The following is a 21,942-nucleotide window of genomic DNA, read 5'->3' on the forward strand; positions in this document are numbered from 1 at the left end:
GAGCACTTCCAGAGAGCAAAACAAATGTCAGAAAATGTGAGTCTTGTTGCTTTTCCATTTTTCTGCTCTAAGATTATTTTGGAGTTTCGTGGTGTTCATTTCTTTCCCTGTGTTTAGACATCTTCCTTACCTCTCGTCACCGCTGATGTCTATCTACTCCAGTTCCCCACATCCTTTCACTTGCTTTGTTCAGTCTTCTGGTCTTTTGGTATACAATCCCTTCAAACCAGAGTGTTGGGTCTGTTACTCTCTAATTTTTTTTTTTTCAGAGCAATTTTCCCAATATAAATTACCCTCAATTACTTTTCTCTCCCTTGAGCAGTGAATCACATTCTAAGAAGCCGTTAGGGTGGAGGCAGCTGGATACAGAGCTGGGACGTTTCAGCCAGTGCCGGCTTGTCACCTCATTCTGTTTACCCTGCTGCAGCGGCCAAAGTGCAGACTTGTGCTAAAGTTACCAGTGATGGAAGGGCCTCCAGTGCCCATTCCTGCTACTCCATGTACCTCTGTGAAGGAGTGACCATGTTTGAAAGCACTGGCCTGTGTTTGGAGGCAAGAAGAAAAATGAGCTCAATGTAGGATGGCTTGATATTTGAAAACTGTGTAGATTGCATAAGTGCCCCCAGTCTTTATCCCTTCCTGGATTACCACCCTCTGCATATGACTTTACAGTTTTTCTGATCAAGAGATGACCCACTGAGATTGACCGTGACGCCTGCTTTGGCCAGTAGGATGTTAGGAGATGTGATACAAGCAGAGGCTTGGAAGCGTGCTTGCATCCCCAGACTTGCTCTCTTGCATCTTTACTATTTCTGTGAAAAGAGCACGCCTGGGCTGGCCCACTGGTCTCAGGATGGGAATGAGAGATATGTGGGGCGAGCTGCCCCAAGGAAGCTGCCCCAGCCCATCCCAGCCCAGGACAGAACTGTCCAGCTGACCCAGAGATGCATGAACAAACCCAGCTGAGACTGGCAGGTCTTCACGTGCACTGCAGATGCCAGAGCTGGAGTAGGAAGTGATTGTTGTTTTAAGCTTCTGAATTTTGAGGTGGTTTGCTCCCCAGCAATTGCGATGACATCATGCCCTCTGAGACTATTGTGATGATTGTATGAGCAACTAGAAACAAAAGCACTTTGCAAATGTAAAACTGTGGGGAGTGAGCATAAGGGAATGCACTGTTGGACAAGCTCTGGACCTGGAAACTGAAAACCTGAGTTCAAATCCCCTCATGCCCCCAATTACTCTATAAACTTGGGCAGGTGATTTACATTTTCTGGGTGTTACCATGAAATTACAGCGCTGACTTGCAGACTCAAAATCATGAGCGCTTGAGAGGATGTTGGAAAATTGTGGGAGCCAGGCAGGAAGGGCCTGCCAGGAAGGAGCCTCTCTTAGCAGAAACATAATCTAGAATGAGCAAGGTGAGTTGGGGGCAAAGAGGACCACTTTGGCTGGAGACAGAGAGATGAGCTTAGAGAGCAACGCAGATAAGAGCAGAATGGTAGGTTGGGGCAGCACTGAGGACCTGGGACGCCACGATAAAGATCTGGAATTTTGTTCAGGTATTTGAACCAGGGGCAACATGCACAACACAGTGATTAGAGGCATGTAATCTGGCCACCCTATACCAAGTGGTTACCACAGGAGGCCTGAGGTTAGGAGACGCCCGAAGACCTCAGCAGGAGTCCCGGGATGCGGTGAAGAGGCCCCAGCTAGGTCGGTAGCTGGAAAAATGGCAAAAGAGAAGCAGACACTAAGGCGTATTCCTCAGCCTACTCTGCCTGGACACAACTTTGACATTTCCCTGATAAGTCTTGATTACTGCGACAGTTATTATTTTGGGTCTCACAGGTGTATAACACTGTTGATTGGGCAAGTACATGAGGGTCAAAGACAACCTCGTTCAGTTGTGTCTCTGTTTGTCTGCAGACTGTTACAGATTGGAAACTGCTGTGAAACATGTCGTCCAGCACATCCAGAGCTGCCCCTCGCCGGAAGCTGTGTCCACGGAGAGATGATACACGGAAGCACACTTCCTGAAAGCAAAGGCTAAGGGGTAAAAGTGGTTCTTGAAAGTCATTTTGCTAGTATCAGTCAGCACTTCAATTGATGTTTTCATTAAAAAGGGGAGTTACTAAAATAATAACATGTGGGTTATTTTAATCCCATTAGAAATTAAGTAGGTAATGAGTGCTATCATGTAAAGAGGTTTATGTTCTATTGTTAAGTGATAAAAGCAAACCTACTGAAATATCATCATGTACTACTTCTGCTAAAAACACTACATGTGTTTTAGGTATGAGTTCTGGGCGGCCACCCTCCAGCTGGGCACAGGGGATGTGGGGAAGGAGAGTGGAGAATGGAAAAGTTACTTTTTGCTTCTGAATTGTCATAGTATTTTACCGGCATGTTAATGCTTATAATTCTTAAAGGCATTTAGTTATTCCAGAGAAGAACAGCCCCCACAGTGCCTTCTTCAGACTCAAGCCGATAATAAGAAAATAGATGAAAATGCTTGATAGGGAAATAGAGGGAAATAGAGGCAGAGAGCATGATAGTAAAAGTCTTCCTTGATTCTACAGACTGCTTCTCCTGGCTAACTCCCCAGTGGAACCTCGTGTGGCTAAGAGTTTGGGCTTGTCTTATTGGGCAAGTTACTTATGTCTCTAGGCTTTAATTTCCTCAACTGTAGTATGAGGCTATTGTGATAAAAAGAAATAAGGTATATGAAGCATGACTTTGCACACGGTGGCCAACACCTAGTAGGACTTCAGTAATTACTGGCTATTACTGTTATTGTCTACCTGACATTCCAATCATCTATCAGTGACCTTGTACTTTTCCTTGACCCTTTAATTATTTACTTGCTTGACCCTCTACTAGAATGTGTGCTCCTTAAAGGTAGGTTTATAAGTTCTTTTAATTGTTTTTCTCCCTTGCTGACAAAATAATACATTCTTACTACCCTCCTCCCCTCCAAAAAAAATCTGCCTTTGAGGACCTGAACAGACACTCTTCCCAAGAAGACAAACAAACAGCCAACAGATATATGAGAAAATGCTTAACTTCACTAGCTATAGGGAAATGCAAATCGAAACCACAATGAGATACCACCTCATACCTGTTAGAATGGCTATCATCACCAAGACAAATAATAACAAATGTTGGAGAGGCTGTGGAGAAAAAGGAACCCTCATACACTGTACACTGATGGTGGGAATGTAAATTGGTACAGCTGCTGTGGAGGGCAGTATGGAGGTTCCTCAAAAAATTAAGACTAGAATTATGATACGACCAAGCAATCTCTCTTGTGTGAATCTCTCTACCTAAAAAATCTGAAAACATTTATCTGTAAAGATGTATGTACCCCTAGGTTCATTGCAGCATTATTCACGGTGGCCAAGACATGGAAACAACCAAAGTGTCCTTCGATAGATGAATGGATAAAGAAGATGTGGTATATATATACACTCTGCCATAAGAAAAGATGAAATACTGCCATTTGTGACAACATGGGTGGATCTTGAGATTATTATGCTAAGCAAAATAAGTCAGTGTGGGGACAGGGTCCCAGAGAGCAGTTTCCAGGCTCTCGGCCTCATGGGGAAAGGTGCTGGCTCGGTTATTAGATGGCCATCAGCTGTAATCAGATGGCCATCCGCTGTGGCTGGGTGGCCATCAGTTGTTACCGATTAGCCATTTGGCCACTAATATAACTGCCATGGCTATGCTAGGGGGTTGGTTGGTTGGCTGACAGAGAAGTGGACGGAGGATTGCAGCTAGCAAATGGGGTTGGTTGGCAGAGAAGCAGACGGCAGATTGTGGATCGTGTGTCTCCTGCTTCCTGTGTCATGACCAGCCGCCAGTGAGAATATAATGGTATGATTCCCCTATCTATGGCTCCATTGGCGTTCCTTTTTGGCCTCGCCATATTCTGTGTCCACCCACCAGAGCAGGAGCTGAGACCCTGCATGACAGTCAGACAGAAAAAGTCGAAAACCATATGACTTCATTCATATATGGGATATAAAACTGAAAGCAACAAATGAACAAGACAAACAAATAAGCAAAAGTCATAGACACAGACAATAGTTTAGTGGTTACAGAGGGTAAGGGGCGAGGGGAGGTGATAGAAGAGGGGAAAGGGTCAAATATATGGTGATGGAAGGAGAACTGATTCTGGGTGGTGAACACACAATGCAATATATAGGTGATATATTATAGAATTATACACTTAAAACCTATATAATTTTACTAACCAATGTCACCCCAATACATTTAATAAAAGTTTTTTTAAAAATCTGCCTTCATCTCAACCCCTAAATGTAATCATCGTAGACTGTGGTCATCTATAGATTCCTCTACAATAGGAGTTGGGGCCACACTGACTTTTTGTTCTAAAGGGCAGGATAGAAAATATTTTTGGCTTTAGCGGCCATGTGATCTCCATTACAACTACTCAATTTTGTCCTTATAGCAGGGAAATAACCATAGACAATACGTAAATGAATGGTGCAGGTGTGTTCCAATCACACTTTACGAAACAGGCTATAGTCCATTTTGGCTGGCACCTGTTCTAGAAATATAATAGAAATGTAATGTGAACCACATATGTAATTTTACATTTTCTCGTAGCCATACTAAAAAAAAAAAAAGTTTTACAAAAAGTGAAATCAATGTCACTAACACGTTTTATTTAACGTTATATAGCCAAAAGATCACGTCTAACATGTAATCAAAATAAATCATTATTGAAATAGTTTACAGCCTTGTTTTCATACTGAGTCTTTGAAATTTGCTGTGAATTTGGTACTTACAGCACCTCTCAATTTGGACTAGCCACATTTCACGTGTTCAGGAGCCACACGTGGCTCGTGGCTACCATGTTGAACAGCTTAGCTGTAGAATCTGGATAGTCTTTGGATACATATAATTACACACATTCTTAAAAGCAAAAGTCGTATACTATACATGCTTTTTTCACTGAATAATCTTTCTTGGAGAGCTTTCCTATCTTCCCATAAAGATCAACCCTTTTCAGGACAGTTCTAGTATTCTATTGTTTAGACTTATAATAATCTATTTTATCAGTTTCCTATTGGTGGGCACTGGTATTGTTCCTAATTTTGAATTGTTATTTAAAATAGTTCAGGGATTGTCCTTTTACATATAAGTCTGGGCACCTGTGGGAGTTTATATTTAGAATAAATTCTTGGGAGTTGAATTGCTGAATCAAAGGCTGTGATGACATTTAACTTTTTAATAACTATTGCCAAGCAAGAGAGCTGGAATTCTGTTTGTTTTTTCTTTGTATCTCCAGTTTGTTTGATCTAAATGGATAATTGTTAAAATGAATGGATAGATAAAAATCTCTTACCACTGAGAGAGAGAAATAATATGGAATAAAGTGCAAGGAGTTAACTGCGTATTAAGGAGACCCAAATTGAAACACTTTGGGTGGGTATAGTGAAAGGTGTTGGTTTGATGTTCAGTTAAGTGCCTCTGAGCTCGGCCCAATTCCAATTCCTGTCTCTCTCAGAAAGTCTCCAGGGCTTGGGTGTCTCTTGGACTGTGGCATTTTCTGTTAAACTGGAAAATTATTCTCCACGTCTGAAGACAAGTGGAGCCCCAGTCTCCCCTGTTTCTAGTTAAGGGTCCAGGTTGGGGATGTCAGAGGTGATTAAAGGTGCTGCCTCCTCCCCGGGGACACTGGGAAAATCCCTGCTCTTCAGGGATCAGACAAGCTCCCAGGATTCTGGAGTTCCATCATTGGGGTGTCTCTGACACCAAACCTGCTGTCCTTTTGTAATGAGACGGAGGCCACACAACCTGTCACCACTGTGGCAATTGCCAGTCTCCAATGCCCGAGAACGAGGAGAGAAAGTCTGACTATAAAAACCTGAATTTATCTCGCGATCTTTCCTGTGCCCGCACCTGCTGCGAGTTCTCCCCTGGCCCCTGGTCTGTCTCTCACACCAGTGGCTTTAGCCACACTCACAGCCCTGCCGTAGCCTTGCAGCCACAGCTCGAGCCTCTCGGCTGGCTCCCACCCACCAGCCCCTTCACTCATTCTTCTCTAGTTTATCCAAACCTCCTGCTGACCCTCCCTCCACCACCAGCTCAATCCTACAACCTGGCTTTTCTGTAGCCCTCTGGAAGGCAGGAACTAACTTCACCCCCCATCGGCTGCCTTAGTGCCTGGCATGTATGGGCACTTAATAGATGCTAGCTGAATGAAAGGACAAAATTAGTTTGCCATCCAAACTTCTACGTGGAGTAACTCACTGGACAAGCATTGACCAAGTGCCAAGTATATGCCAGGTACAGTGTCAGGTAAACAAGATAGACGGGGTCCCTAAGTTTGTGGAGCTCATGATCTCAGATTCTTTTCTGATCATATCTAACACTTACTGGGTCCCCAAACACCCGTGGACCACTCTGTTCTTTATTCATTCAAATATTTATTTGAGCACCTATTATGTACTAGCATTATGCTAAATATATGCTCTCTAATTTAGTCCTCACGAGAATGCTCCAAGGAAGTTAATACTGGCCCCATTTTACACATGGGGAAGTAGGATTAAGTAAACCCCCAAATCCACATATGCCCAGGAGTGAGTGGGGCCAGAATTCCAGCTCAGGTCTGCCTCACTCAGTATCCACGCCATTTGTCCTGGAACTCCATGTCCTGGCAAGGAAACACCTGACCCTTCAGGAATGAGGGAAGAGCATGCTAGACCAGGTAAACACCTGGAGCCCAGTGTGAAATCTGGTGTGTGTGTGTGTGTCTGACGTCCGTTCCGTTTGGGGATCTAAGAAGTAGGATAGTGAGAGAGAAGACTAGAAAAGACTGGACATAACTGACTGCAGAGTTCCTTGAATTGCTTTTCTCCGTATCCCTAAACCTTAGCCCTCAGTACCTCTCACTGTAACTTCTAAATATCTTCACTGCTTTACATGTGTTTCTAAATGGAGGCTCCCTGCAGATGTGAAGTGACTTGTCCAAACTACTGTGGCTCATGGTGAGCCTGGACTAAAATCTAAAGAGCCTAAGCTGCCTTTCCAGGTGATGTTCATTTTTGTGTTTTGAAATACAAGTCAGTGGTGGTATTGCCCCTTGGGTACTATACTCCGAGGGGATGCTGTAGGCTATAGAAAGGAGCGGTGGCAACTTTATTATTCAGGCCTTTGCCTTATATTCAAGTCCAGAGTCTCTGCTTCCCTCCTGCTCCCACGCTTCTCTCAGCTGCCAAACCGTCTCCCTCCCAAGGCCATGCCTTGGGAGCAAGGAAAGAAAAACAAGAGTAAGTCATTTCAGTAAAATAAGAGCTAATAGATCCAGGCAACATTATTGTAATCAGAACCACAGACACTACTGGAGGGGCGGGGAGTTCTGTAAAATAATAATGCTCACATTTTCCTCTCTTTTTCTCCCCATGTTGAGCTGTGTACTTTTCTGCCCTGATGATGTTTAAAATTTTGCCAGAGGCAAGAACACAGAGGGAAAATATTCCTGCCTATAAACAAGGGAAAAGTTTCATGGAAGGGACGTAGACATTTTGAGACTTACATTGGAATTGGCAGCAGGAAAATCTAACGCTCTGGAAATAATGATCGCAGCATTAGGTCACTTGGGCAATGCAGCCTTAAAACTGTTGCCTCAGCCTCTTTTCTCCCCAATTTGAAGCCACAAGAAGGATGGTTCATTCATTTGTTCAATAGTGAATGGGTCCTTATTATTTACAGGGAATCTGAAGAGCTGCAATGTGAAAACACAGCTCTCTGAGGTGACCGTGCAGCAGCAACAACCATACCTGTGCAGGGCTGACTATGAGGCCCCGTGGATGGTGAGCGGTGACCCGGGTCCCCTCTCTGGCTTTCTGCTGTGCTGCTCTCCATCCAGGGCTGAAGTCTCACTAGCAAAGCTCCCCTCTACACACACTAAAGGGCATCGCTGTGTCTCCCTTGGTCTTTCACATGACATGCTCCACTCCCACCAGCACCCTACTTCACCCCATGGGCGAATTTAGATATTATCAGCATGTGAAATCTGGGCCTGGATCCCCTGCCCTGGTGGATTGTGGAGGAAGGAAGCATAGGTTCCAAAGATGGGAAATCAGCCCTGGTAAAAGGTGAGCTGGAGACTACATGGGGCGAATTTTCTGGATCTAGACTAGACACCTTTTCATTCTTCCCTGGGCACATCCAGAAAGCCAGGGTGAGCATCATCTTTCCTTCACTGAATGCTCAGTGATGGAGATGCTGGCCATGTGGTCCCACCTCAGAGTCAGGGCAAGTGATCTGATAATGACCCACCCACATTCTTGGTGTGTCTACCTGACAATGTCCGCTCTTACCTCCCACCTCTTTATCATCACAGGCATACCTCAGAGATAGTGCCAGTTTGGTTCCAGACCATGACAAGAAAGCAAATATTGCACTAGAGCGAGTCACACAAATTTTGTAGTTTCCCAGTACATAAAGAAGGGATGTTTACACTATACTGTAGTCTATTAAGTGTGCAATGGCAATACGTCTACAAAAACAATGGTCATACATGAATTAGAACATATTTTATTGCTGAAAAATGCTAGTTATCATCGGAGCCTGTTAGAAAATGGTGCTGACAGAATTGCTGGATACAGGGTGGCCACAAACGTTCAATTTGTAAAAAGCACAATAGCTGCGAAGTGCAATAGAGCGAAGTGCAATAAAACCAGTTGTACCTGCATTGCTCCTCTTTTCCAGGTGAAGAAACTGGGACCCTGAGGAGCTGATTTACCCAAAGACAAAGAAGCAGTTTGAGGAGAAGCCTGGGCTGGCTGAGGTCTTCCAAATCACCCTCCACGTCTTCTTCTGCTGTACAATGCTGCCTCCTCCTCCATCCAGCTTTAATTCTTCCCCCCACCCCCTCCACCCCCCAATTCTCTTTGCTTCCATTTTATCCTGATATTGGATCATGAAGCCCTAAGTCAGAATGCAGAAAACAGTTAATTTTAATCCAGCAATTCCGCTTCTAGATATTTACCTAAGAGAAAACATTTGTCGTCGAAAAAGACGTTATTTTTCCCCCCATTTTTATTCATAATAATTGAAAACAGCCCAGATGTCAATTGACAGCTGGCTACGCAATCTGCGGTAAGTCCATGCAATAGAATATTACTCACCAATAAAAAGGAAAACAATTACTGATACACATGACAACATTGATGAATCTTGCAGACATTATGCTGAATGGAAGAAGCCAGACACAAGGATATACTGTATGGTTTTGCTTATATGAAATTCTAGAAGAGGCAAAACGAGACATCAGATTAGTGTTATTTGCAGGGGCTACAAGGATGGGGATGGAAAGCGTATGGGGGGAGGAGACGATTAACTGGGAAGGGGTATAAGGAAACATTTTGGGGTGATGAAAATATTCCATATCTTGATGGGGATGGGGATTACAGGTGTATGCATGTGTTAGAACTGATCAATCTGTATACTTAAGATCTGTCCACTTCAGTATTGTAATTTTACCTAAATTCTAAAAACGGGGGGACAAAATGTAATACACGACTGTTGCAAAACTTTACACAGAAGTAATGGAGTAAGCAAAAATTATTTTCCCACATCCAAATCTCCCATCTCTGTGCTGTGCTAACTGCTGTTTATTATTTCATGCAATAACCTTCCAGAGACTCTTTCTAGGTACGTACTTCCACATAAATGGGCTCATGCTGTCCACTGGCTGTAACCAGCTCCATGATAACACACAGAGCTAAGGGAAGGCTCTACAGGAGATAAGCAACCAGACTGAAATGGCCATTTCTGAGTGTCTATAATGGCCTATTTTCATGTTAAATATTAATTGTTTTTCCATGTTAACCTGCTCAGAAAGATTTTTGTGGATGCCGCTAAAAGGTAAAAGAAAGTTTTGGTGACATATTTTTCTAAATGGTTTCTCTTTTAATGGAGCTACACCCTCTCACCCATGTCATCCCTGGTTTCTTCTTTTCATTCCTGCCTCTCTTGTTGACATCTAAGGTGACGCTATTTAATCCCCAGTTGCCTTTTTTCCATTTCAATGGTGCCAAACACTTCCACCGGCTTGAGCCCTACTGAGGTGTGTGGAGAAAGTGCTGCTCTCTCATAGGTTAAATCAATGGTTCCCCAAGAATGAGGACCCCTTCTTAAGGTCTAAACACCCCAAAATCATTCCCTTTGACACTTGTAATATCTATTAATGAGAAAATACATGGAAATGAAAAGCTATTAATGAAATGTAATGTCTTTCATTGGATTTGCATTTTAACTACAACAGTTATCTACACTCATTAAAATAGTATGAAAATAATAACAGGAAGTACTATTTGTCATGTACTCATTATATGCCAAGTATTTTATTAAATGCTCTACGCACGCGATCTATAATTCGCCCCACCACCCTACAGGGTAGAAACCTTTATTATCCCTGTTGTAGAGATGAGGAAACAGGCTCAGAGAGGTTAAGTAACGTGCCTAAGCTCACACAGGTGAGAAGTGGTGGCCTGAGAATTCAGTCTGACAGGCATGAAGGATTTAATGCCACTTGATCCTGCCTCTTTTATTGACTTATTCTGTGGACATTGTTTGGCCTGCCTATGAATTCTCCAGCCCCTGGCTTAACCTCAGGGCCTCCTAGGAATCTGAGACCACCAGGAGAGTCACAGGCTCTTTGGGGAATGAGCATAGCTGCTGAGCACTCGGCCTGGAGTTGAGCTTCAACTTGTTCAGTAGTTGAACAAGTTCAGTAGTACAGGTACCTCCTAAATCCAGCCTCATTCTTGTAGCACATCTCAAACCCCGGAGCTTTTCTCGTGCAGGAGTAGACCTCTGTCTAGTCGGTTGTCCCTGTGTTCCCAGAGGCTGGAGGGGTTAACAGTTGAGAACTTGTTTGCAGACCATTAGAAACAATAATCACCTTGCCCAGTAACCTGATCTACCTCAAAAGAAGGGTCTTGATTTTGACAAACAGTTTAAGTGGCCTCTGTGTAAAGTGGAGGGGTGGAGCAGGCCCGGTTGCATTTCTTCTGGGCAGTTGGAATTTGTGTGGAAATCCAGCCAGCCCCAAGGGCCAATTCCTGGGCCTAGGGGTACTGAGCTCACACCCTGGTGGCTGTTTCTCCCCCTGGAATTCTGAAACCGGCCTCCCCTCTGTGTAGAGATCTGATACAAGCCCCCACATGGCTGCTTTCTCTACCCAGCCTGGGGGAGCGAGGAACTCTTTCGTTGGTGTTCAATGGACGGAGAATATTCACTGAATCTTTACTGTGGGCTCCAAGGCACGGTCATCTTTCATCCTCACCACTAAGCATTATGGCTCTTATGCCTCCCCTTTCACAGGGAGGAAGGTGAGAGTCAGAGACAGCTGTGTGCAGGGCGCAGCGCTGATTGTAAAACTTCCCGGAATTTGGCAATCACATGATTATTAAAAATGATTACATAAACTGAAAATTAAATAAATTATATTGAAAACAAAGGTAATAAATACTCAAAATTCATCACTTCCTAATGACTTCAGTAATTTCACTAGTGTCTGTGCTTCAGAGGTTATTGACGTCTGTCATGTCTGTATGGCAGGAATACTGTGCGCTGCCATACTTGTCTTCCCAAGTCTCCATTTTGTGGCATCGTGTTGGTAGTTTGAAATCCACTCTGGTGGGAATATTTACACCACAGAAATTAACAAATGTACAAATCCGGGCTTGTTTTTTTTTTTTTTTTTCATTTGTTTTTTTTTCCCTAGAGATCTGGTTGTCAAACATTTACCAGTACCCCTGTGCTGAGAGGGGTTAACTCACTTGACAAGGTCACAGGCTGGTGGTGGGGCCAAGTGTGCAGCTGACTCCAGAGAGTATGCCGCTCACTATGCTGTTCTACCTCTTAAACAATAGTAAAGTTTCTTCAACAAGTTAATTGCAAGGAAATAAAAGGGTTGAAGGAGGGTAAAAGACTGGGACTTAAAGACATAGTACTCAATCACAATATGTACACCTTATTTGGATTCTGATTAAAATAAACAAACTTTAAAAAAATTATGACATTTATGAGGCATTTGGAAATTTGAGCACTGTCATGCAGGGTGTCATGCGGGGTCTCTGGTCCCACTCCCCACATAAATACGCAGGATATGGCGAGACCAAAAAGGAACACCCACGGAGCCATAGATAGGGGAGTCATACCACTATAGTCTCGCTGGCGGCTGGATTGGAGACACAGGAAGCAGGAGCCACACTACCTTCAACCTGCCATCCACTTCTCTCTGCCAACCAACCCCACTTACTAACTGCAATCCGCTCTTGCTAGCTCAGCCACCGTCTTCTTGCTAGCCCTCATTTTCTGCTAGCATAGCCACGGCAGTTATATTAGTGGCCAATGGCTCACTGGTTACAGCTGACAGCCAACTAGCCACAACTGATGGCCATCCAATCATAGTTGATGGCCATTTACTACCTGAGCCAGTACCTTTCCACGTGAGGCCGAGAGCCTGGAAACTGCACTCCTGGCTCTGTCCCCACAAGCACTTACTAGATATTTGACGATGTTAATGAGTTACCATTTTTTAGGTGTGATAATGGTATCTTTTGAAGCGCTGGCTACTTCAGATGAAATGATATGATGCCTGAGATAGGCTTTAATAATAATGCTGGAAGGAAAAAAAAGTGAGAGGACACAGAGATCAGTGGTTCCCAGAGTGGTTGCCTGAGCAGCAGCATTAGCATCACCTGGGAACTTGAACATGCAAATTGTCAGGTCCCACCTGAGAAGTATAGAATCAGAAACTGAGGGGAGGTCCCACCTATCTGTGTTTTAACAAGCCCCCCCCACGTGATTCTGGTGCTCACTCAAGTGTGAGAACCTCAGGGTTTAGATGAAACAACGTTCGCCATGAGGTGAGCAATTGTTGAGGCTGAGTAATAAGTACCTGGGGTGAGGAAAGTCATAGGTTTGTTTGAAATTTCCTATAATAAACACTTTAAAAAATAATTATACCCATTGGAAGAGGAGAGCGTAGGTATGATGCAGGAGGTGTCACAGCTGGACAGCCTCTGGATCTAGAGCCAGACAAATGATTCCCAGACAAATGGTCATTCAGGACCATTGAATTGGTGCACATGTCTTTACTGCCTTTTGAATTAAAAATCCAGGCTAATGGCTGCATTAGCAAAGCTTTAACAGGCAGCTCTTTCCCCATCTGGCCAACCCCAACTCCTCAGGTTTCTCTGCTCAACTCCACCCCTTCATTTGAGGCCCTAGTTTTAATAAGATTTGATCCTGGAATCTCAGATCTCTGGGAGAAGCAACCATTTTCATTTTCAACTTCCAACTAAAGCCGCGAGACTTTAAAATAGCCACCCTTTAGACCTGCTTTATCAGCTACAGATGCGGTGCAATTAATTAACTTTACGAAGCCCCTGGCCACACTAGATGTTTAGCTTCTAGCCTATTGTAGTTCTGGTTTACTTAGCAGATATGGCCTAAGAGCCTGCAACTGTTTGCCTCCCTCTGGAGGGGCTGGCTTGGGCAGACGAATTCATTAGCTGGTATTTGCAGAGCGGCAGGAAACCAAAAAAAGCATTAGGTAAGTCTTTATTTTTGTGTATATATATTTTTTTGTTTCAAAGGTACTGAAAAAGGGATCCTTTGTCTTTGCCTGAACTCATACCCAAGTTATGTTGTTCTGTCTTGTGGTTGTCAGGTTGCCTCCTGCTCCCAGCCAACTTTCGTCCTGCCCATTTTTTTCTTTTTTTTCTCTCTCTCTCATTTCCGCTATTTCTCCCAACTGGAAAACTCTTTGGATTTCTATACCAGAAGATGGAATAGGTCTGTCTGCCCCTCACATGCGATACTGAAGGAAGGATTTTTAGCCTTTTGAGTTTAAATGCCGGACTCTTCCAAGTCCTATGCCTCCCACCCTTTCTAAGCAGCTGTCTTTTCTTGTTTTCCTTCCTTCCCCACTTCCCTCCCCTCCCTTCTCTCTTAAAAACAGTCCTGTGGAGACTTTGTCAAGAAATAGCAAGGGCATCCTTTCTAGAAACTGCACTTCCCAAAACTCGAGAGAAGAGAGAAGAAAAGGACTGTCATTTTCTTGTTGAGAAGAAAGAGAAAACAGAGAAGGGAAAGAACGTTTTTGGGGAGAGGGGGGCGGAGGCTGTTTGAACTCTGCCTCACCTGTTTCAAACATTAATCCCAGAATAGGATTTATTAAATGCCCTCTCTACATGATACTGGAGGTAAAATACAGATTTCAGGGCCACGCTCCAACCCAACTGAATCACAGTTTCTCGGGATGAACTCTGGGAATCTGTATTTTTAACAAATTCCTCAAATCATTTGGATGCCCACTGAGGTTTGAGGACCATGGACCCAGTTGGTAAGGCCCAAGGTCCTATTTATTAAATGCCTCCTAAATGCCAGGTACTGTGCAAGGGAGAGAAATAGCTTCAGCTTTGGTTTTGGAAAGGCCTAATTTCCAGGTGTCCTTTTAAGGAAATGAGACTTCATTATTTTATATCAATGGTATTTACTGGATGTTTATTGTGTGGCAAACATTTTAAAAGCCTCACACCTCCCCACCCCACCCAAATCTGTATGCTTGTTATACCCATTTTACAGATAAGGAAACTGAGGCTTGGAGAGGTTAAACAGTTTGCCTACATTACACAAATGTGGAGTCATGGTATTTAGACTTTTATACTTCTGGCTTAAAGCTGAGCAGTTATCTCCCCGTCTCTCTGAGTAGGACTGTGGTGGCCATATTTTCCACACTGAAAACTGAAACTCATGCTCTCACAGATATGCTCTGTTTTTGATAGACAGCGATTTATAGTATTTGCAGCCTGATTGGTTTCCTTATACCTTGGGCATGTATTACCCTGTTTTTCATTTTTAGGATGTTTTCAAAGTCAGATATGGTAGTCCTAGGCCTAGCTTGCCAAACCCACTGGGCAGGAGACCCCAGGCTTCCTCCCATGGTTTTGGTGATTTATGGATCTATTTTTAAATTATTCAACAATAAAGATAAATCAGAAGTTCCCATTTACCCATTTATTTTCCTCCTTAGAAGTAAGTTTTGTGATCAGTTTGGGGTATTTTCTTGGAGACATTTCAAATCTATGCTCTTGTACATACAATGTGCTTTCTTTCCTTAACATAAATGGAACACTATTGACTCAGTCTTTTTCACATAATGATTTAACTTAGACCTCTTTCTGTGTCTACCTTGTTCTTTTTTCTTCCTTGCAATTTTAATAGTAAAGGCGCACTGAAGAAGTTCAGTGATGAAAGGGGAGGAATATTCCTTAAGTGTAATTTAAAGTAAAAGAAAGATGATAGTTTTATAGTTATTTTGGAATCCAAGTTTGGAAATACATTTTTTATTGTGGTAAAATATCCATAACATAAAATTGAACATTTTAACCACTTTTAAGTACATAATTCAGTGACATTAAGTACATTAACATTATTGTGCAAACATTGCAACCATCCATGTCCAGAACTTTTCCTTTTCCCCAACTGAACTCTGCCCCCCAAAAACACCAACTCCCATTTCTTCCTACCCCTGTCCCTGGTAACCTCTACTCTCTGTGTCTATGAATTTCACTACTCTAGATATCTCATATACGTGGAATCATACAGTATTTGTCCTCTTATGTGTGGTGTATTTCACTTAGCATGATGTCTTTAGTGTTTGTCCATATTATATCAGATGTTAGAATTTCTTTCCTTTCAAAGGGTGGATAATAGTTCATTGCATATATTAATATGTATCACATTTTGTTTATCCATTTTTCTGTTGATGGATACTCGGGTTATTTCCACATTCTGATTGTGAATAATACTGCTATGAGCATGGGAGTGCAAATTTGTTTGAGTCCTACTTTCAGTCCTTTTGAGTATATGTCCAGAAATAGAATTGTTGGATCATATGATAATTCTATGCTAATGCATTGTTTTTAACTACTGCGTAATATTCCGTTGTATCTTTCATGTGTTTATTGGCAATTTAAGTTCTTTTTTTCCGTGCATTGCCCATTGTCTGGTGTGATTTTTAATGGGATTTTAGACAATCTTTATGTAATCTGGATATTTGTTTATCTGTTATATACCTGACAAACTATACACATTTAAAAATAAGTTCCTCTATCATTCCAGATCTAAGTGCTTGTCATGATCTTTTTGATTATTTAAGGAATATTTCTTGATGAAAAATTTTATTATAAAAACAGAGCACACAACCAGGCAGCCATCTGTACACAGCACAAGGCCTGCCTCATAGCAGGTGCTTCATAAACCTTTCCTGAATGACCAAGTTACTTTTGGACAGCACATCGTTTCATTCGTGTTTCCTTTTTAGGATTTACTGGGATGGGTCCAATCCAGAGACTAATTAAATTCTTCATGATGCCTCACAGCACAATTTTCCCTAAGTTTAACCTGTTCTACCAGTCTCAGAAAAAAAAGAAATTAAGCCAAATTGCTATGAAAATAATAGGTAATTTAAGTTTCTGCTAAGTGCAAAGCACTGTAGTGAAAGTGCACTGCAAAGGGCTTTGTCAAAACGAGAATAGTTATTGATTAAATAACCTGTAGATCAGAAAAGAAAACGGGGAAAGGGACAGTGGTTCTTAACTCAATCTTCCTACTTCTCCAGGAAATAAAATATCAGTAGTAATAGCTACCACTTATAGCATTAATAGGTACCAAATAATTGGCTGAATGTTGTACATCTGTTATTTTATCTTATTTAATCTTCCTAAGCATCCTGCAAGGGAACAATTATCATCCCCATTTGACAGATGTGGAGGGTCTAGTAAGTAAAGTCATTAGCTAAAGGTCACACGGCTCAGGATAAACGGTGGAGTTGGGAATTCATCCCTGTCCCTTTGGTGGCAGACATTGAAATCATCTGGATGATTATTCTATTCTATATCCATGGTACCCCAACACTGGATCAGGGTTACTGACAGAAACCAGGACCAGGAGTGGGTGACTTTGCCTGTGTATGTAGTGAAAAGGGAACAGTTAGGATATTGTGTGGTTTTAATCGGTGCCCCATGTTTGGGTGTGGGGACACAGGTTGGAGTGACTGTGTGTTCTGGAACCTCAGAGTTCCACAGCTTCACTGGCTGAGTCCCTTTTCCTCCAAGGATTGCTCCCCTGAGGTACTGCTGGTCCCCAGGACTGGAGGAGCCTCGTCAAGCTAGTGTGACGGCTCCAATATATCCTCCTTTGAGAACAGCTCCGCGTCTTCTCAGCGACGCTGCCTCCTGACTGTAGCCCACAGAGATCTATGCCTTTTCCAACTCTGACCACGCAGGGAGTTTGAAACTCATAACTGAATACACACTTCTGTTTTTGTATTAGTCTCTAAACTTTACTCCTTGTCACACCAGGCAAATAGTGACACCTCTCTGGGGCCAAAGTCCTGGGTTACATGTTTTGTACACAACAACACTTAAATACAGCACTAGACCCAAATATTGACTGATAACGTGTATTTATAGTGGACAACCATTTCAGAGCCTCTGTAACCTTAGAGTCGGCTGAGAATAATTAGGAGGAACAACTGTTCTCAGAGAGGAGAAGAAAGATTAGGAAGGACCCCTCGAATTGAATTTTATGATTCTGGAAGCAATGCTATGTACCTGTTTTTAAATGGAATCAGCAGAACTTAAAGGGAAAAACCCTCACAGTTTCAGCTATAATTTCCCTTGTTCTTATCCTAACTTCCCAGTCTTCGATGTAGCTAATTTTCTAGAATTTCCTGCTCCCAGGCCTGTGAAAACAGGGAGTGCCCCTAGGGAACCTGGAGGCAACGGTGGTGGGGGTGGTAGCAATGAAGATGAGGAAAAGAACCCACCTTTTACTTGGGGGACTGAAAATTAATCTGTCCTTTTGATGATGATAATTTAAAATAGCATTTGGAATTATAATTCAAACCCTAAAGGGGTTTTCTCTTTTCTGCAAGTCTGTGGATCATTTTTCTCTTTTCTGCAAGTCTGTGGATCATTTTAAGTACACAGGGGCCGAGAGCTCACTGTTCTGTGATTTGCATGCGCCATCCTGATTCTCGGCCATCTAGATTTGTTGTGGTTTCTACTCACCCAGCTGCTCTCATCTTTGAAATCGTCCCCAGATGATCTACTGTTACCTGTCTCAGTTACAGAAGTCCTCGCTGAAAGAAACAATGCACCTTGAAAATGGGATCCTTTCCCGCTCTCCCTGCTTTACTCAGTCTGTTACAACCCAGCGTCTGGATGACCCTCTACTGGTGTCATGCCCAGAACTGTGGTCCTGGCCTCCAAGGCCCTGTGGAGAGCCATAATTAACTTTAAAAGGAATCCTTTGACAACACTGGAGGAAAGGAATGTAGGCTAGTCTTAGTGCCCTTGGTAACCACTTGACTCCAACAGGTATTTCCCTCCCAGGTGTGGAAGGCTTTTTTTTTTTCATTTCACAGGTAAGACCAAGTGTGTCTACACCAGGGAGTCCCAAACTGTGGTTGTCAGCAGAATGTGTAGAGAGAGAGGTTGCTGGTTTCAATTCAAGAAGACAGAAAAGACTGTTTTCCCTTTAATTGAATATCTTTCTCCTCAGAAGGAGCTCAAAGGCTTGTGATTTGCACAGAAGTCTTTCTGAAGCACAAGCTTTGTGAGCAGACTTGCTCCCTGGCCCACGGCAAGGGTTGGTACTCAGGGCAGGCTGCGCTGTCCAATGTGGGAGCTTCTAGCCACATGTGGCTATGTACATTTAAATTTAAATGAAATGATATTAAATATTCAGTTCCTCAGTCGTATTAGCTTCATTTCTAGTGCTCATTAGCACACGTGGCTAGTGGTCTGTGTATGGGACAGTGCAGCTGTACAGGGTACTTCTGTCACTGCAGAAAGTTCTACTGGACAGTGTTACTTTAAGGCTGACCACTTAACAGAGGCCATTATACTGGTTCCACACAGTATAATGACCGGCACCATGGCCCTGAGGGACCCAAGTGAGGTTAGAGTGAGGATACTGAGTCATAATAAATCTGCACACATAGCATGGATATAGTCATTGGGATACAAATTTGATACTTTCAATAAACATTTCTTTCTTTCTTAAATACAGCACTTGATTCAGTGTCACTCAGATAAGCATTAGAAATCCTGTGCAAGCACAATTTTTGCTGTGCTGGAGTTCATAACCTATTTGTTGAGGCAGGCAATGAATAATAATAATAAGCTGTGATAAGCTAACAAGTAGACATTTACCCAGGAGTGATAAATTATTTGGACAGGGGAATCAGGGAAGATTCTCAGAGAAGGGGACATGCATGAGGTGTGATAAAAAATATAGTGAGTGTTTAAATGAAAAAACAAACAACTGTTACAGTAAAAGACACATTGCCATTAATCCCGCTCGTTTCCAATACACTTATCCCATTGTTCTTGCCACTTTCTGAAGCAGTTCTGGAAGTCCTCTTTCATGAGTGTCTTTAGTTGTGCTCTTGTGGCTCCTTCTATGTCCTGAATCAATTCAAAACATTTTCCTTTCATGGTCATTTTGACTTTAGGGAAGAGCCAGAAGTCACATGGTGACAGATCCGGTGAATAAGGTGGATGAGGACACACTGCAATGTTTTTATTTGCAGAAACTGATGTGTGACACAGAGTGTTGTCATGATAGAGGATGAAGTGTCTTTAACACATGAAAAAGGACTTCCAGAACTGCTTCAGAAAGTGGCAAGAACGATGGGATAAGTGTGTTTGAAGTGAGGGGTGGGGAGGGCGTATTCTGAGGGGGATTAATGGCAATGTGTCTTTTACTGTAATCCATTTTTTTTACTTAAACATTCACCGTATCTTTTGATCGCACCTCATAAGCAAAGTTTTGTTGGGTGATGAGAAGCTTAGCAAACAGATGAGGAGAATTCAAAATAGAAGGAAATACAAAAAACTTTGGGGAACTGTGAAAAGTTTGGTGATAGAAGAATGTGAAATGGTAGGAGGGAGAGAGGCAGGACCAGCCACCACATTTTGGGGACCTGGTTATATCAAGCATGGGGCCCTGTGCAAATGTACAGGTTGCATACCACGAGGCAATCCTTGTGGCAGGAGAGGAAGTTAAAGAGAAAGGTAGGACCGTGTTATCAAGGGACCCAAGTGACCGGCTTTCCAGTCATGCTTTGGAGCTTGTACTTTTGTCCTGAAGGTGACACAGAGACATGAGAGATTTTTAAGCTGGGGTGAGGCAAGATCAGGCTTTCATTTGGCAAAGATCACGTTGGGGCCAGCACTCAGGGGCTTGGCAGGAAGGCTGGTTAAGAAGCGATTTAAATGGCCTGGCAAGAGAGGATGAGGACAGAAGTGACGTGGGACAGAGAGAACAGGACTCTGAGAGATCGGTAGGCAGTGAACTTGATAACAGGACACTGATTGGATAGTGTGTGGGGGGTGGACGTGAACTCTGGGACTCAGGGTCTTCAGGTTTGAAGTCTCACTTGCTATGGACCTGGCTGGGATGTCCCCCACTGAGACCTCTTGTGCCTCCTTCTTGGTAGGTTCTGAAGTCTTTGGGTTCCCATTACCCTTCCCAGAGCAGAAGGCTGAGGGTGGAGGGAAAGCGGGATGTGCACAGCCTCCTGGCCAAGGTCCCTTTCAGGACCTCCCTTACTCTGTTTTCTGCACCGGGAGATGGTTTCCCTAACCCAAATCGGGAACCAAATCCGTCCCCCTCTCTCCTCCAGCCCTAGAAACACTGCCTTCAGAGGAAGTCCGTCATCATTGTTACAACATGCCTCCCTGGATTTGCATTTCCTGACTTAGGTATTTGTGACATTCCATGGGCCATTTTCAGAGGGTTTCACTTTTCATTTCCTGACTGAATCAGGACATGCCCTTCTTTTGGGGGTGGTGTTAGGGTGAGGGAGCCAGTGTGTGACAAGGCATTCACCAAGAGCTCTGAACAGTCCCACAGCACAGCAGGGAGGGAATAAAAAAGAAATCGCCACCACAGAGGACACCTCCCGCAGACTGCAGAAAAAGAAGCCGGTGTGTCTTCAGTGCCAGTGCTGGGGTGCGCCAGGACCCCTCTTTTTTCATAGGCTGTCTCTTCTGATTCTCATTACCGTGCCTGAAGGGGAGTACAATGAATGATGCTCCCCCCTTTTCCCCACCCCCCCACACCACCCTTACACACGAACACACCTCTCGAACACCATACTTCACCGAGGTCTAGAGAGACCTGCCCATTGTCACTTGCTGGCAGGATTTGGATTAGAACTCTGGTCTCCACATTCCTGGATGCTCCCTCCACCCTGCATCCCCTCCCATCTCAACCAAAGGCCTGGGAACAGCCCCAGTTTCTTTTGCTTATACTTTACAGTGAGACAGTCCTGGATAAATTTCTAAAATGGAGCGATTTTATTTAAACCTTGAATGGAATTATATCTCTATTAGCTTATTTGTAAAAAAAAAAAAAAAAAAAAAAGGAGTCTGGTCTGACCCAGAGAGAGGGAAAGGGAAGGCATATTTAATGCATTTGAAGGGAAATAAAAAATACACACAAGTGAAAGAGTGAAGTAGGTACAAGTTATGAATTGACTGCGTCGGGCTAGGTTGTTATAAGAAAAAATTTTGAAAGAACAACACATGAATAGCCTTGTTTGGTGGCAAGTCCGATTTGGTGAGTCTTTGTACTTTCTTGAAACTGGAGAGTGTGGTGGGGCCCAGGTGGGAGGAGGGAGAGAATGAACTTGGACATTCAGGAGACCAGCCTGGCTTGGGGAAAAGCCCAAAGCACTCTCCTGTGCTGCAGCGAGCTCCAACAAGCAGGGAACATACCCGGTCGTTTTAGGGATCAGTGAAGAGGAAGAGAGGGAGGAAAAACACCAGCCCATGAGCTGCCTGACAAATACTCCAACTGAATACCAGCTCA

General features: G+C 43.3%; 1 long non-coding RNA gene across 2 annotated transcripts in view; it reads left to right on the top strand.

Moving 5' to 3' along the window:
• The window catches only part of LOC109445100 (uncharacterized), an 85,129-nt gene that overhangs the window by 16,636 nt on the left and 46,551 nt on the right, over positions 1 to 21,942 (top strand). Inside the window, exons 2-4 of one of the 2 annotated variants that reach the window (XR_012489503.1) lie at positions 428 to 552; positions 1,930 to 2,056; positions 8,749 to 13,606. This is a non-coding gene — a long non-coding RNA (uncharacterized LOC109445100). The remainder of the gene's footprint in view (positions 1 to 427; positions 553 to 1,929; positions 2,057 to 8,748; positions 13,607 to 21,942) is intronic. The other variant, XR_002136996.2, reaches the window with a different exon arrangement.

The sequence above is a fragment of the Rhinolophus sinicus genome, linkage group LG01, assembly GCF_036562045.2.
Source record: "Rhinolophus sinicus isolate RSC01 linkage group LG01, ASM3656204v1, whole genome shotgun sequence".
Lineage (NCBI taxonomy): Eukaryota > Metazoa > Chordata > Mammalia > Chiroptera > Rhinolophidae > Rhinolophus > Rhinolophus sinicus.